The sequence below is a fragment of the Pseudophryne corroboree genome, chromosome 3 (genome assembly GCF_028390025.1).
Source record: "Pseudophryne corroboree isolate aPseCor3 chromosome 3, aPseCor3.hap2, whole genome shotgun sequence".
Classification (NCBI taxonomy): Eukaryota; Metazoa; Chordata; class Amphibia; order Anura; family Myobatrachidae; genus Pseudophryne; species Pseudophryne corroboree.
Genome location: NC_086446.1, coordinates 116,820,857 through 116,830,455, shown reverse-complemented (window position 1 = coordinate 116,830,455; position 9,599 = coordinate 116,820,857). Strand labels below are relative to the sequence as shown.

At 43.1% G+C, this 9,599-nt stretch overlaps 24 non-coding genes and 16 pseudogenes across 24 annotated transcripts; all 40 read left to right on the top strand.

The window, feature by feature from the left end:
- The first annotated feature begins 633 nt into the window (after nt 1-633).
- On the top strand, nt 634-752 carry LOC135069779 (5S ribosomal RNA). Its single transcript, XR_010255961.1, has one exon. It is a non-coding gene; the product is annotated as a 5S ribosomal RNA (ribosomal RNA).
- Nucleotides 753-859: 107 nt separating this feature from the next.
- On the top strand, nt 860-978 carry LOC135070087 (5S ribosomal RNA). Its single transcript, XR_010256262.1, has one exon. It is a non-coding gene; the product is annotated as a 5S ribosomal RNA (ribosomal RNA).
- A 107-nt stretch (nt 979-1,085) lies between these two features.
- On the top strand, nt 1,086-1,204 carry LOC135061666 (5S ribosomal RNA). Its single transcript, XR_010248041.1, has one exon. It is a non-coding gene; the product is annotated as a 5S ribosomal RNA (ribosomal RNA).
- A 107-nt stretch (nt 1,205-1,311) lies between these two features.
- On the top strand, nt 1,312-1,430 carry LOC134887265 (5S ribosomal RNA; annotated as a pseudogene).
- A 107-nt stretch (nt 1,431-1,537) lies between these two features.
- LOC134892366 (5S ribosomal RNA) lies at nt 1,538-1,656 on the top strand (annotated as a pseudogene).
- A 107-nt stretch (nt 1,657-1,763) lies between these two features.
- On the top strand, nt 1,764-1,882 carry LOC134887462 (5S ribosomal RNA; annotated as a pseudogene).
- Nucleotides 1,883-1,989: 107 nt separating this feature from the next.
- On the top strand, nt 1,990-2,108 carry LOC134886558 (5S ribosomal RNA). The gene has a single exon (XR_010170638.1). It is a non-coding gene; the product is annotated as a 5S ribosomal RNA (ribosomal RNA).
- Nucleotides 2,109-2,215: 107 nt separating this feature from the next.
- On the top strand, nt 2,216-2,334 carry LOC135066627 (5S ribosomal RNA). Its single transcript, XR_010252870.1, has one exon. It is a non-coding gene; the product is annotated as a 5S ribosomal RNA (ribosomal RNA).
- A 107-nt stretch (nt 2,335-2,441) lies between these two features.
- On the top strand, nt 2,442-2,560 carry LOC135059136 (5S ribosomal RNA). Its single transcript, XR_010245551.1, has one exon. It is a non-coding gene; the product is annotated as a 5S ribosomal RNA (ribosomal RNA).
- Nucleotides 2,561-2,667: 107 nt separating this feature from the next.
- LOC134887428 (5S ribosomal RNA) lies at nt 2,668-2,786 on the top strand (annotated as a pseudogene).
- Nucleotides 2,787-2,893: 107 nt separating this feature from the next.
- On the top strand, nt 2,894-3,012 carry LOC135062827 (5S ribosomal RNA). The gene has a single exon (XR_010249169.1). It is a non-coding gene; the product is annotated as a 5S ribosomal RNA (ribosomal RNA).
- A 107-nt stretch (nt 3,013-3,119) lies between these two features.
- Nucleotides 3,120-3,238, top strand: LOC134893040 (5S ribosomal RNA; annotated as a pseudogene).
- A 107-nt stretch (nt 3,239-3,345) lies between these two features.
- LOC135066313 (5S ribosomal RNA) lies at nt 3,346-3,464 on the top strand. Its single transcript, XR_010252564.1, has one exon. It is a non-coding gene; the product is annotated as a 5S ribosomal RNA (ribosomal RNA).
- Nucleotides 3,465-3,571: 107 nt separating this feature from the next.
- On the top strand, nt 3,572-3,690 carry LOC135066959 (5S ribosomal RNA). The gene has a single exon (XR_010253192.1). It is a non-coding gene; the product is annotated as a 5S ribosomal RNA (ribosomal RNA).
- Nucleotides 3,691-3,797: 107 nt separating this feature from the next.
- Nucleotides 3,798-3,916, top strand: LOC135066958 (5S ribosomal RNA). Its single transcript, XR_010253191.1, has one exon. It is a non-coding gene; the product is annotated as a 5S ribosomal RNA (ribosomal RNA).
- A 107-nt stretch (nt 3,917-4,023) lies between these two features.
- On the top strand, nt 4,024-4,142 carry LOC134888008 (5S ribosomal RNA; annotated as a pseudogene).
- A 107-nt stretch (nt 4,143-4,249) lies between these two features.
- Nucleotides 4,250-4,368, top strand: LOC135061855 (5S ribosomal RNA). Its single transcript, XR_010248223.1, has one exon. It is a non-coding gene; the product is annotated as a 5S ribosomal RNA (ribosomal RNA).
- Nucleotides 4,369-4,475: 107 nt separating this feature from the next.
- LOC135070425 (5S ribosomal RNA) lies at nt 4,476-4,594 on the top strand. The gene has a single exon (XR_010256590.1). It is a non-coding gene; the product is annotated as a 5S ribosomal RNA (ribosomal RNA).
- Nucleotides 4,595-4,701: 107 nt separating this feature from the next.
- Nucleotides 4,702-4,820, top strand: LOC134885939 (5S ribosomal RNA). The gene has a single exon (XR_010170039.1). It is a non-coding gene; the product is annotated as a 5S ribosomal RNA (ribosomal RNA).
- A 107-nt stretch (nt 4,821-4,927) lies between these two features.
- On the top strand, nt 4,928-5,046 carry LOC134889798 (5S ribosomal RNA; annotated as a pseudogene).
- Nucleotides 5,047-5,153: 107 nt separating this feature from the next.
- Nucleotides 5,154-5,272, top strand: LOC135069778 (5S ribosomal RNA). The gene has a single exon (XR_010255960.1). It is a non-coding gene; the product is annotated as a 5S ribosomal RNA (ribosomal RNA).
- Nucleotides 5,273-5,379: 107 nt separating this feature from the next.
- Nucleotides 5,380-5,498, top strand: LOC135070086 (5S ribosomal RNA). The gene has a single exon (XR_010256261.1). It is a non-coding gene; the product is annotated as a 5S ribosomal RNA (ribosomal RNA).
- Nucleotides 5,499-5,605: 107 nt separating this feature from the next.
- Nucleotides 5,606-5,724, top strand: LOC135061665 (5S ribosomal RNA). The gene has a single exon (XR_010248040.1). It is a non-coding gene; the product is annotated as a 5S ribosomal RNA (ribosomal RNA).
- A 107-nt stretch (nt 5,725-5,831) lies between these two features.
- LOC134889288 (5S ribosomal RNA) lies at nt 5,832-5,950 on the top strand (annotated as a pseudogene).
- Nucleotides 5,951-6,057: 107 nt separating this feature from the next.
- On the top strand, nt 6,058-6,176 carry LOC134892365 (5S ribosomal RNA; annotated as a pseudogene).
- A 107-nt stretch (nt 6,177-6,283) lies between these two features.
- LOC134887460 (5S ribosomal RNA) lies at nt 6,284-6,402 on the top strand (annotated as a pseudogene).
- Nucleotides 6,403-6,509: 107 nt separating this feature from the next.
- Nucleotides 6,510-6,628, top strand: LOC134886557 (5S ribosomal RNA). The gene has a single exon (XR_010170637.1). It is a non-coding gene; the product is annotated as a 5S ribosomal RNA (ribosomal RNA).
- Nucleotides 6,629-6,735: 107 nt separating this feature from the next.
- LOC135066626 (5S ribosomal RNA) lies at nt 6,736-6,854 on the top strand. The gene has a single exon (XR_010252869.1). It is a non-coding gene; the product is annotated as a 5S ribosomal RNA (ribosomal RNA).
- A 107-nt stretch (nt 6,855-6,961) lies between these two features.
- On the top strand, nt 6,962-7,080 carry LOC134887305 (5S ribosomal RNA; annotated as a pseudogene).
- A 107-nt stretch (nt 7,081-7,187) lies between these two features.
- On the top strand, nt 7,188-7,306 carry LOC134887427 (5S ribosomal RNA; annotated as a pseudogene).
- A 107-nt stretch (nt 7,307-7,413) lies between these two features.
- On the top strand, nt 7,414-7,532 carry LOC134886935 (5S ribosomal RNA; annotated as a pseudogene).
- A 107-nt stretch (nt 7,533-7,639) lies between these two features.
- Nucleotides 7,640-7,758, top strand: LOC134893039 (5S ribosomal RNA; annotated as a pseudogene).
- Nucleotides 7,759-7,865: 107 nt separating this feature from the next.
- On the top strand, nt 7,866-7,984 carry LOC135066312 (5S ribosomal RNA). Its single transcript, XR_010252563.1, has one exon. It is a non-coding gene; the product is annotated as a 5S ribosomal RNA (ribosomal RNA).
- A 107-nt stretch (nt 7,985-8,091) lies between these two features.
- Nucleotides 8,092-8,210, top strand: LOC135066957 (5S ribosomal RNA). The gene has a single exon (XR_010253190.1). It is a non-coding gene; the product is annotated as a 5S ribosomal RNA (ribosomal RNA).
- A 107-nt stretch (nt 8,211-8,317) lies between these two features.
- Nucleotides 8,318-8,436, top strand: LOC135066956 (5S ribosomal RNA). Its single transcript, XR_010253189.1, has one exon. It is a non-coding gene; the product is annotated as a 5S ribosomal RNA (ribosomal RNA).
- Nucleotides 8,437-8,543: 107 nt separating this feature from the next.
- On the top strand, nt 8,544-8,662 carry LOC134888009 (5S ribosomal RNA; annotated as a pseudogene).
- A 107-nt stretch (nt 8,663-8,769) lies between these two features.
- On the top strand, nt 8,770-8,888 carry LOC135061381 (5S ribosomal RNA). Its single transcript, XR_010247764.1, has one exon. It is a non-coding gene; the product is annotated as a 5S ribosomal RNA (ribosomal RNA).
- A 107-nt stretch (nt 8,889-8,995) lies between these two features.
- Nucleotides 8,996-9,114, top strand: LOC134890239 (5S ribosomal RNA; annotated as a pseudogene).
- A 107-nt stretch (nt 9,115-9,221) lies between these two features.
- On the top strand, nt 9,222-9,340 carry LOC135069423 (5S ribosomal RNA). The gene has a single exon (XR_010255604.1). It is a non-coding gene; the product is annotated as a 5S ribosomal RNA (ribosomal RNA).
- A 107-nt stretch (nt 9,341-9,447) lies between these two features.
- On the top strand, nt 9,448-9,566 carry LOC135067226 (5S ribosomal RNA). Its single transcript, XR_010253447.1, has one exon. It is a non-coding gene; the product is annotated as a 5S ribosomal RNA (ribosomal RNA).
- The last annotated feature ends 33 nt before the right edge of the window (nt 9,567-9,599 follow it).

Sequence of the window (9,599 nt, the reverse complement as noted above, 5' to 3'; positions counted from 1 at the left end):
GAGGTGCTTGGAGGCACGAGGTGCTTGGAGACACGGAGGTAACTGGAGGCACGGAGGTGCTTGTAGGCACAGGATGCTTGGAAGCACAGGTTGCTTGTAGGCACAGGATGCTTGGAAGCACAGGTTGCTTGTAGGCACAGGATGCTTGGAAGCACAGGATGCTTGCAGGGACAGGATGCTTGGAAGCACAGGATGCTTGCAGGGACAGGATGCTTGGAAGCACAGGATGCTTGCAGGGACGAGGGAGCTCTGGATCATAGCTTCCACAGGAGAAACGAAGATACTCAGGCATCGGATCTCTGCCTGGTATCTGATTTTAAATTCCCCGCCCTAGCCTGATTGGCGGAGCAGGCAGGTGACGTCAGACCTGCTCCGCCTCCTTGCCCTCGCTTGTGATGGCGGCGCCCTTGCTTCCGGGAAGCCGCCGGAGAGCAGCGCCGACCCGCCGCTGAAGCCGGAGACTGACAGGGGAAGAGAGGCGCCGGGCAGACCAGGCCACCCGCAGGGACAAGCGCGGTCGCCGCTGCCCGAGGTTCGTGACAACCGTTCTGTTGATGCATTCCATTTTCAAATGTATTCATTTATGAACCAGTAGTTAGAAGTAGAAAAGTTCTAACAGAAACCACAAAGCTCATCTACAGCCACACCACACTGGATACGCCCAATCTCATCTGATCTTGGCAGCTTAGCAGTGTTGGGCCTGGTTAGTACTTGGATGGGAGACCACCTGGGAATACAAGGTGCTGTAGATATTTTTATACTGCCAACACCGTTCTGTTGATGCATTCCATTTTCAAACGTATTCATTTATGAACCAGTAGTTAGAAGTAGAAAAGATCTAACAGAAACCACAAAGCTCATCTACAGCCACACCACACTGGATACACCCAATCTCATCTGATCTTGGAAGCTAAGCAGTGTTGGGCCTGGTTAGTACATGGATGGGAGACCACCTGGGAATACAAGGTTCTGTAGATATTTTTATACTGCCAACACCGTTCTGTTGATGCATTCCATTTTCAAACGTATTCATTTATGAACCGGTAGTTAGAAGTAGAAAAGATCTAACAGAAACCCCAAAGCTCATCTACAGCCACACCACACTGGATACACCCATTCTCATCTGATCTTGGAAGCTAAGCAGTGTTGGGCCTGGTTAGTACTTGGATGGGAGACCACCTGGGAATACAAGGTGCTGTAGATATTTTTATACTGCCAACACCGTTCTGTTGATGCATTCCATTTTCAAACGTATTAATTTATGAACCAGTAGTTAGAAGTAGAAAAGTTCTAACAGAAACCACAAAGCTCATCTACAGCCACACCACACTGGATACACCCAAGCTCATCTGATCTTGGAAGCAAAGCAGTATTGGGCCTGGTTAGTACTTGGATGGGAGACCACCTGGGAATACAAGGTGCTGTAGATACTTTTATACTGCCAACACCGTTCTGTTGATGCATTCCATTTTCAAACGTATTCATTTATGAACCAGTAGTAAGAAGTAGAAAAGTTCTAACAGAAACCACAAAGCTCATCTACAGCCAAGCCACATTGGATACGCCCAATCTCATCTGATCTTGGTAGCTAAGCAGTGTTTGGCCTGGTTAGTACTTGGATGGGATACCACCTGGGAATACAAGGTGCTGTAGATATTTTTATACTGCCAACACCGTTCTGTTGATGCATTCCATTTTCAAACGTATTCATTTATGAACCAGTAGTTAGAAGTAGAAAAGTTCTAACAGAAACCACAAAGCTCATCTACAGTCACACCACACTGGATACGCCCAATCTCATCTGATCTTGGAATCTAAGCAGTGTTGGGCCTGGTTAGTAGTTGGATGGGAGACCACCTGGGAATACAAGGTGCTGTAGATATTTTTATACTGCCAACACCGTTCTGTTGATGCATTCCATTTTCAAACGTACTCATTTATGAACCAGTAGTTAGAAGTAGAAAAGTTCTAACAGAAACCACAAAGCTCATCTACAGCCACACCACACTGGATACGCCCAATCTCATCTGATCTTGGAAGCTAAGCAGTGTTGGGCCTGGTTAGTACTTGGATGGGAGAGCACCTTGGAATACAAGGTGCTGTAGATATTTTTTTACTGCCAACACCGTTCTGTTGATGTTTTCCATTTTCAAATGTATTAATTTATGAACCAGTAGTTAGAAGTAGAAAAGTTCTAACAGAAACCACAAAGCTCATCTACAGCCACACCACACTGGATACGCTCAATCTCATCTGATCTTGGAAGCTAAGCAGTGTTGGGCCTGGTTAGTACTTGGATGGTAGACCACCTGGGAATACAAGGTGCTGTAGATATTTTTATACTGCCAACACCGTTCTGTTGATGCATTCCATTTTCAAACGTACTCATTTATGAACCAGTAGTTAGAAGTAGAAAAGTTCTAACAAAAACCACAAAGCTCATCTACAGCCACACCACACTGGATATGCCCAATCTCATCTGATCTTGGAAGCTAAGCAGTGTTGGGCCTGGTTAGTACTTGGATGGGAGACCACCTGGGAATACAAGGTGCTGTAGATATTTTTATACTGCCAACACCATTCTGTTGATGCATTCAATTTTCAAACGTATTCATTTATGAACCTGTAGTTAGAAGTAGAAAAGTTCTAACAGTAACCACAAAGCTCATCTACAGCCATACCACATTGGATATGCCCAATCTCATCTGATCTTGGAAGCTAAGCAGTGTTGGACCTGGTTAGTACTTGGAAGGGAGCCCACCTGGGAATACAAGGTGCTGTAGATATTTTTATACTGCCAACACCGTTCTGTTGATGCATTCCATTTTCAAACGTATTCATTTATGAACCAGTAGTTAGAAGTAGAAAAGTTCTAACTGAAACCACAAAGCTCATCTACAGCCACACCACACTGGATACGCCCAATCTCATCTGATTTTGGAAGCTAAGCAGTGTTGGGCCTGGTTAGTACTTGGATGGGAGACCACCTGGGAATACAAGGTGCTGTAGATATTCTTATACTGCCAACACCGTTCTGTTGATGCATTCCATTTTCAAACGTATTCATTTATGAACCAGTAGTTAGAAGTAAAAAAGTTCTAACAGAAACCACAAAGCTCATCTACAGTCACAGCACACTGGATACGCCCAATCTCATCTGATCTTGGAATCTAAGCAGTGTTGGGCCTGGTTAGTAGTTGGATGGGAGACCACCTGGGAATACAAGGTGCTGTAGATATTTTTATACTGCCAACACCGTTCTGTTGATGCATTCCATTTTCAAACGTACTCATTTATGAACCAGTAGTTAGAAGTAGAAAAGTTCTAACAGAAACCACAAAGCTCATCTACAGCCACACCACACTGGATACGCCCAATCTCATCTGATCTTGGAAGCTTAGCAGTGTTGGGCCTGGTTAGTACTTGGATGGGAGACCACCTGGGAATACAAGGTGCTGTAGATATTGTTATACTGCCAACACCGTTCTGTTGATGCATTCCATTTTCAAACATACTCATTTATGAACCAGTAGTTAGAAGTAGAAAAGTTCTAACAGAAACCACAAAGCTCATCTACAGCCACACCACACTGGATACGCCCAATCTCATCTGATCTTGGAAGCTTAGCAGTGTAGGGCCTGGTTAGTACTTGGATGGGAGACCACCTGGGAATACAAGGTGCTGTAGATATTGTTATACTGCCAACACCGTTCTGTTGATGCATTCCATTTTCAAACGTACTCATTTATGAACCAGTAGTTAGAAGTAGAAAAGTTCTAACAGAAACCACAAAGCTCATCTACAGCCACACCACACTGGATACGCCCAATCTCATCTGATCTTGGAAGCTTAGCAGTGTAGGGCCTGGTTAGTACTTGGATGGGAGACCACCTGGGAATACAAGGTGCTGTAGATATTTTTATACTGCCAACACCGTTCTGTTGATGCATTCCATTTTCAAACGTATTCATTTATGAACCAGTAGTTAGAAGTAGAAAAGATCTAACAGAAACCACAAAGCTCATCTACAGCCACACCACACTGGATACACCCAATCTCATCTGATCTTGGAAGCTAAGCAGTGTTGGGCCTGGTTAGTGCTTGGATGGGAGACCACCAGGGAATACAAGGTTCTGTAGATATTTTTATACTGCCAACACCGTTCTGTTGATGCATTCCATTTTCAAACGTATTCATTTATGAACCAGTAGTTAGAAGTAGAAAAGATCTAACAGAAACCCCACAGCTCATCTACAGCCACACCACACTGGATACGCCCAATCTCATCTGATCTTGGAAGCTAAGCAGTGTTGGGCCTGGTTAGTAGTTGGATGGGAGACCACCTGGGAATACAAGGTGCTGTAGATATTTTTATACTGCCAACAACGTTCTGTTGATGCATTCCATTTTCAAACGTATTCATTTATGAACCAGTAGTTAGAAGTAGAAAAGTTCTAACAGAAACCACAAAGCTCATCTACAGCCACACCACACTGGATACGCCCAATCTCATCTGATCTTGGAAGCTAAGCAGTGTTGGGCCTGGTTAGCACTTAGATGGGAGACCACCTGGGAATACAAGGTGCTGTAGATATTTTTATACTGCCAACACCGTTCTGTTGATGCATTCCATTTTCAAACGTATTCATTAATGAACCAGTAGTTAGAAGTAGAAAAGTTCTAACAGAAACCACAAAGGTCATCTACAGCCACACCACACTGGGTACGCCCAATCTCATCTGATATTGGAAGCTAAGCAGTGTTGGGCCTGGTTAGTACTTGGATGGGAAACCACCTGGGAATACAAGGTGCTGTAGATATTTTTATACTGCCAACACCGTTCTGTTGATGCATTCCATTTTCAAACTTATTCATTTATGAACCAGTAGTTAGAAGTAGAAAAGTTCTAACAGAAACCACAAAGCTCATCTACAGCCACTCCACACTGGATACGCCCAATCTCATCAGATCTTGGAAGCTAAGCAGTGTTGGGCCTGGTTAGTACTTGGATAGGAGACCACCTGGGAATACAATGTGCTGTAGATATTTTTATACTGCCAACACCGTTCTGTTGATGCATTCCATTTTCAAATGTATTCATTTATGAACCAGTAGTTAGAAGTAGAAAAGTTCTAACAGAAACCACAAAGCTCATCTACAGCCACACCACACTGGATACGCCCAATCTCATCTGATCTTGGCAGCTTAGCAGTGTTGGGCCTGGTTAGTACTTGGATGGGAGACCACCTGGGAATACAAGGTGCTGTAGATATTTTTATACTGCCAACACCGTTCTGTTGATGCATTCCATTTTCAAACGTATTCATTTATGAACCAGTAGTTAGAAGTAGAAAAGATCTAACAGAAACCACAAAGCTCATCTACAGCCACACCACACTGGATACACCCAATCTCATCTGATCTTGGAAGCTAAGCAGTGTTGGGCCTGGTTAGTACATGGATGGGAGACCACCTGGGAATACAAGGTTCTGTAGATATTTTTATACTGCCAACACCGTTCTGTTGATGCATTCCATTTTCAAACGTATTCATTTATGAACCGGTAGTTAGAAGTAGAAAAGATCTAACAGAAACCCCAAAGCTCATCTACAGCCACACCACACTGGATACACCCATTCTCATCTGATCTTGGAAGCTAAGCAGTGTTGGGCCTGGTTAGTACTTGGATGGGAGACCACCTGGGAATACAAGGTGCTGTAGATATTTTTATACTGCCAACACCGTTCTGTTGATGCATTCCATTTTCAAACGTATTAATTTATGAACCAGTAGTTAGAAGTAGAAAAGTTCTAACAGAAACCACAAAGCTCATCTACAGCCACACCACACTGGATACACCCAAGCTCATCTGATCTTGGAAGCAAAGCAGTATTGGGCCTGGTTAGTACTTGGATGGGAGACCACCCGGGAATACAAGGTGCTGTAGATACTTTTATACTGCCAACACCGTTCTGTTGATGCATTCCATTTTCAAACGTATTCATTTATGAACCAGTAGTAAGAAGTAGAAAAGTTCTAACAGAAACCACAAAGCTCATCTACAGCCAAGCCACATTGGATACGCCCAATCTCATCTGATCTTGGTAGCTAAGCAGTGTTTGGCCTGGTTAGTACTTGGATGGGATACCACCTGGGAATACAAGGTGCTGTAGATATTTTTATACTGCCAACACCGTTCTGTTGATGCATTCCATTTTCAAACGTATTCATTTATGAACCAGTAGTTAGAAGTAGAAAAGTTCTAACAGAAACCACAAAGCTCATCTACAGTCACACCACACTGGATACGCCCAATCTCATCTGATCTTGGAATCTAAGCAGTGTTGGGCCTGGTTAGTAGTTGGATGGGAGACCACCTGGGAATACAAGGTGCTGTAGATATTTTTATACTGCCAACACCGTTCTGTTGATGCATTCCATTTTCAAACGTACTCATTTATGAACCAGTAGTTAGAAGTAGAAAAGTTCTAACAGAAACCACAAAGCTCATCTACAGCCACACCACACTGGATACGCCCAATCTCATCTGATCTTGGAAGCTAAGCAGTGTTGGGCCTGGTTAGTACTTGGATGGGAGAGCACCTTGGAATACAAGGTGCTGTAGATATTTTTTTACTGCCAACACCGTTCTGTTGATGTTTTCCATTTTCAAATGTATTAATTTATGAACCAGTAGTTAGAAGTAGAAAAGTTCTAACAGAAACCACAAAGCTCATCTACAGCCACACCACACTGGATACGCTCAATCTCATCTGATCTTGGAAGCTAAGCAGTGTTGGGCCTGGTTAGTACTTGGATGGTAGACCACCTGGGAATACAAGGTGCTGTAGATATTTTTATACTGCCAACACCGTTCTGTTGATGCATTCCATTTTCAAACGTACTCATTTATGAACCAGTAGTTAGAAGTAGAAAAGTTCTAACAAAAACCACAAAGCTCATCTACAGCCACACCACTCTGGATATGCCCAATCTCATCTGATCTTGGAAGCTAAGCAGTGTTGGGCCTGGTTAGTACTTGGATGGGAGACCACCTGGGAATACAAGGTCCTGTAGATATTTTTATACTGCCAACACCATTCTGTTGATGCATTCAATTTTCAAACGTATTCATTTATGAACCTGTAGTTAGAAGTAGAAAAGTTCTAACAGTAACCACAAAGCTCATCTACAGCCATACCACATTGGATATGCCCAATCTCATCTGATCTTGGAAGCTAAGCAGTGTTGGACCTGGTTAGTACTTGGAAGGGAGCCCACCTGGGAATACAAGGTGCTGTAGATATTTTTATACTGCCAACACCGTTCTGTTGATGCATTCCATTTTCAAACGTATTCATTTATGAACCAGTAGTTAGAAGTAGAAAAGTTCTAACTGAAACCACAAAGCTCATCTAAAGCCACACCACACTGGATACGCCCAATCTCATCTGATTTTGGAAGCTAAGCAGTGTTGGGCCTGGTTAGTACTTGGATGGGAGACCACCTGGGAATACAAGGTGCTGTAGATATTTTTATACTGCCAACACCGTTCTGTTGATGCATTCCATTTTCAAACGTATTCATTTATGAACCAGTAGTTAGAAGTAAAAAAGTTCTAACAGAAACCACAAAGCTCATCTACAGTCACAGCACACTGGATACGCCCAATCTCATCTGATCTTGGAATCTAAGCAGTGTTGGGCCTGGTTAGTAGTTGGATGGGAGACCACCTGGGAATACAAGGTGCTGTAGATATTTTTATACTGCCAACACCATTCTGTTGATGCATTCCATTTTCAAACGTACTCATTTATGAACCAGTAGTTAGAAGTAGAAAAGTTCTAACAGAAACCACAAAGCTCATCTACAGCCACACCACACTGGATACGCCCAATCTCATCTGATCTTGGAAGCTTAGCAGTGTTGGGCCTGGTTAGTACTTGGATGGGAGACCACCTGGGAATACAAGGTGCTGTAGATATTGTTATACTGCCAACACCGTTCTGTTGATGCATTCCATTTTCAAACGTACTCATTTATGAACCAGTAGTTAGAAGTAGAAAAGTTCTAACAGAAACCACAAAGCTCATCTACAGCCACACCACACTGGATACGCCCAATCTCATCTGATCTTGGAAGCTTAGCAGTGTAGGGCCTGGTTAGTACTTGGATGGGAGACCACCTGGGAATACAAGGTGCTGTAGATATTGTTATACTGCCAACACCGTTCTGTTGATGCATTCCATTTTCAAACGTACTCATTTATGAACCAGTAGTTAGAAGTAGAAAAGTTCTAACAGAAACCACAAAGCTCATCTACAGCCACACCACACTGGATACGCCCAATCTCATCTGATCTTGGAAGCTTAGCAGTGTAGGGCCTGGTTAGTACTTGGATGGGAGACCACCTGGGAATACAAGGTGCTGTAGATATTTTTATACTGCCAACACCGTTCTGTTGATGCATTCCATTTTCAAACGTATTCATTTATGAACCAGTAGTTAGAAGTAGAAAAGATCTAACAGAAACCACAAAGCTCATCTACAGCCACACCACACTGGATACACCCAATCTCATCTGATCTTGGAAGCTAAGCAGTGTTGGGCCTGGTTAGTGCTTGGATGGGAGACCACCAGGGAATACAAGGTTCTGTAGATATTTTTATACTGCCAACACCGTTCTGTTGATGCATTCCATTTTCAAACGTATTCATTTATGAACCAGTAGTTAGAAGTAGAAAAGATCTAACAGAAACCCCACAGCTCATCTACAGCCACACCACACTGGATACGCCCAATCTCATCTGATCTTGGAAGCTAAGCAGTGTTGGGCCTGGTTAGTACTTGGATGGGAGACCACCTGGGAATACAAGGTGCTGTTGATATTTTTATACTGCCAACAACGTTCTGTTGATGCATTCCATTTTCAAACGTATTCATTTATGAACCAGTAGTTAGAAGTAGAAAAGTTCTAACAGAAACCTCAAAGCTCATCTACAGCCACACCACACTGGATACGCCCAATCTCATCTGATCTTAGAAGCTAAGCAGTGTTGGGCCTGGTTAGCACTTAGATGGGAGACCACCTGGGAATACAAGGTGCTGTAGATATTTTTATACTGCCAACACCGTTCTGTTGATGCATTCCATTTTCAAACGTATTCATTAATGAACCAGTAGTTAGAAGTAGAAAAGTTCTAACAGAAACCACAAAGGTCATCTACAGCCACACCACACTGGGTACGCCCAATCTCATCTGATATTGGAAGCTAAGCAGTGTTGGGCCTGGTTAGTACTTGGATGGGAGACCACCTGGGAATACAAGGTGCTGTAGATATTTTTATACTGCCAACACCGTTCTGTTGATGCATTCCATTTTCAAACTTATTCATTTATGAACCAGTAGTTAGAAGTAGAAAAGTTCTAACAGAAACCACAAAGCTCATCTACAGCCACTCCACACTGGATACGCCCAATCTCATCAGATCTTGGAAGCTAAGCAGTGTTGGGCCTGGTTCGTACTTGGATGGGAGACCACCTGGGAATACAAGGTGCTGTAGATATTTTTATACTGCCAACACCGTTCTGTTGATGCA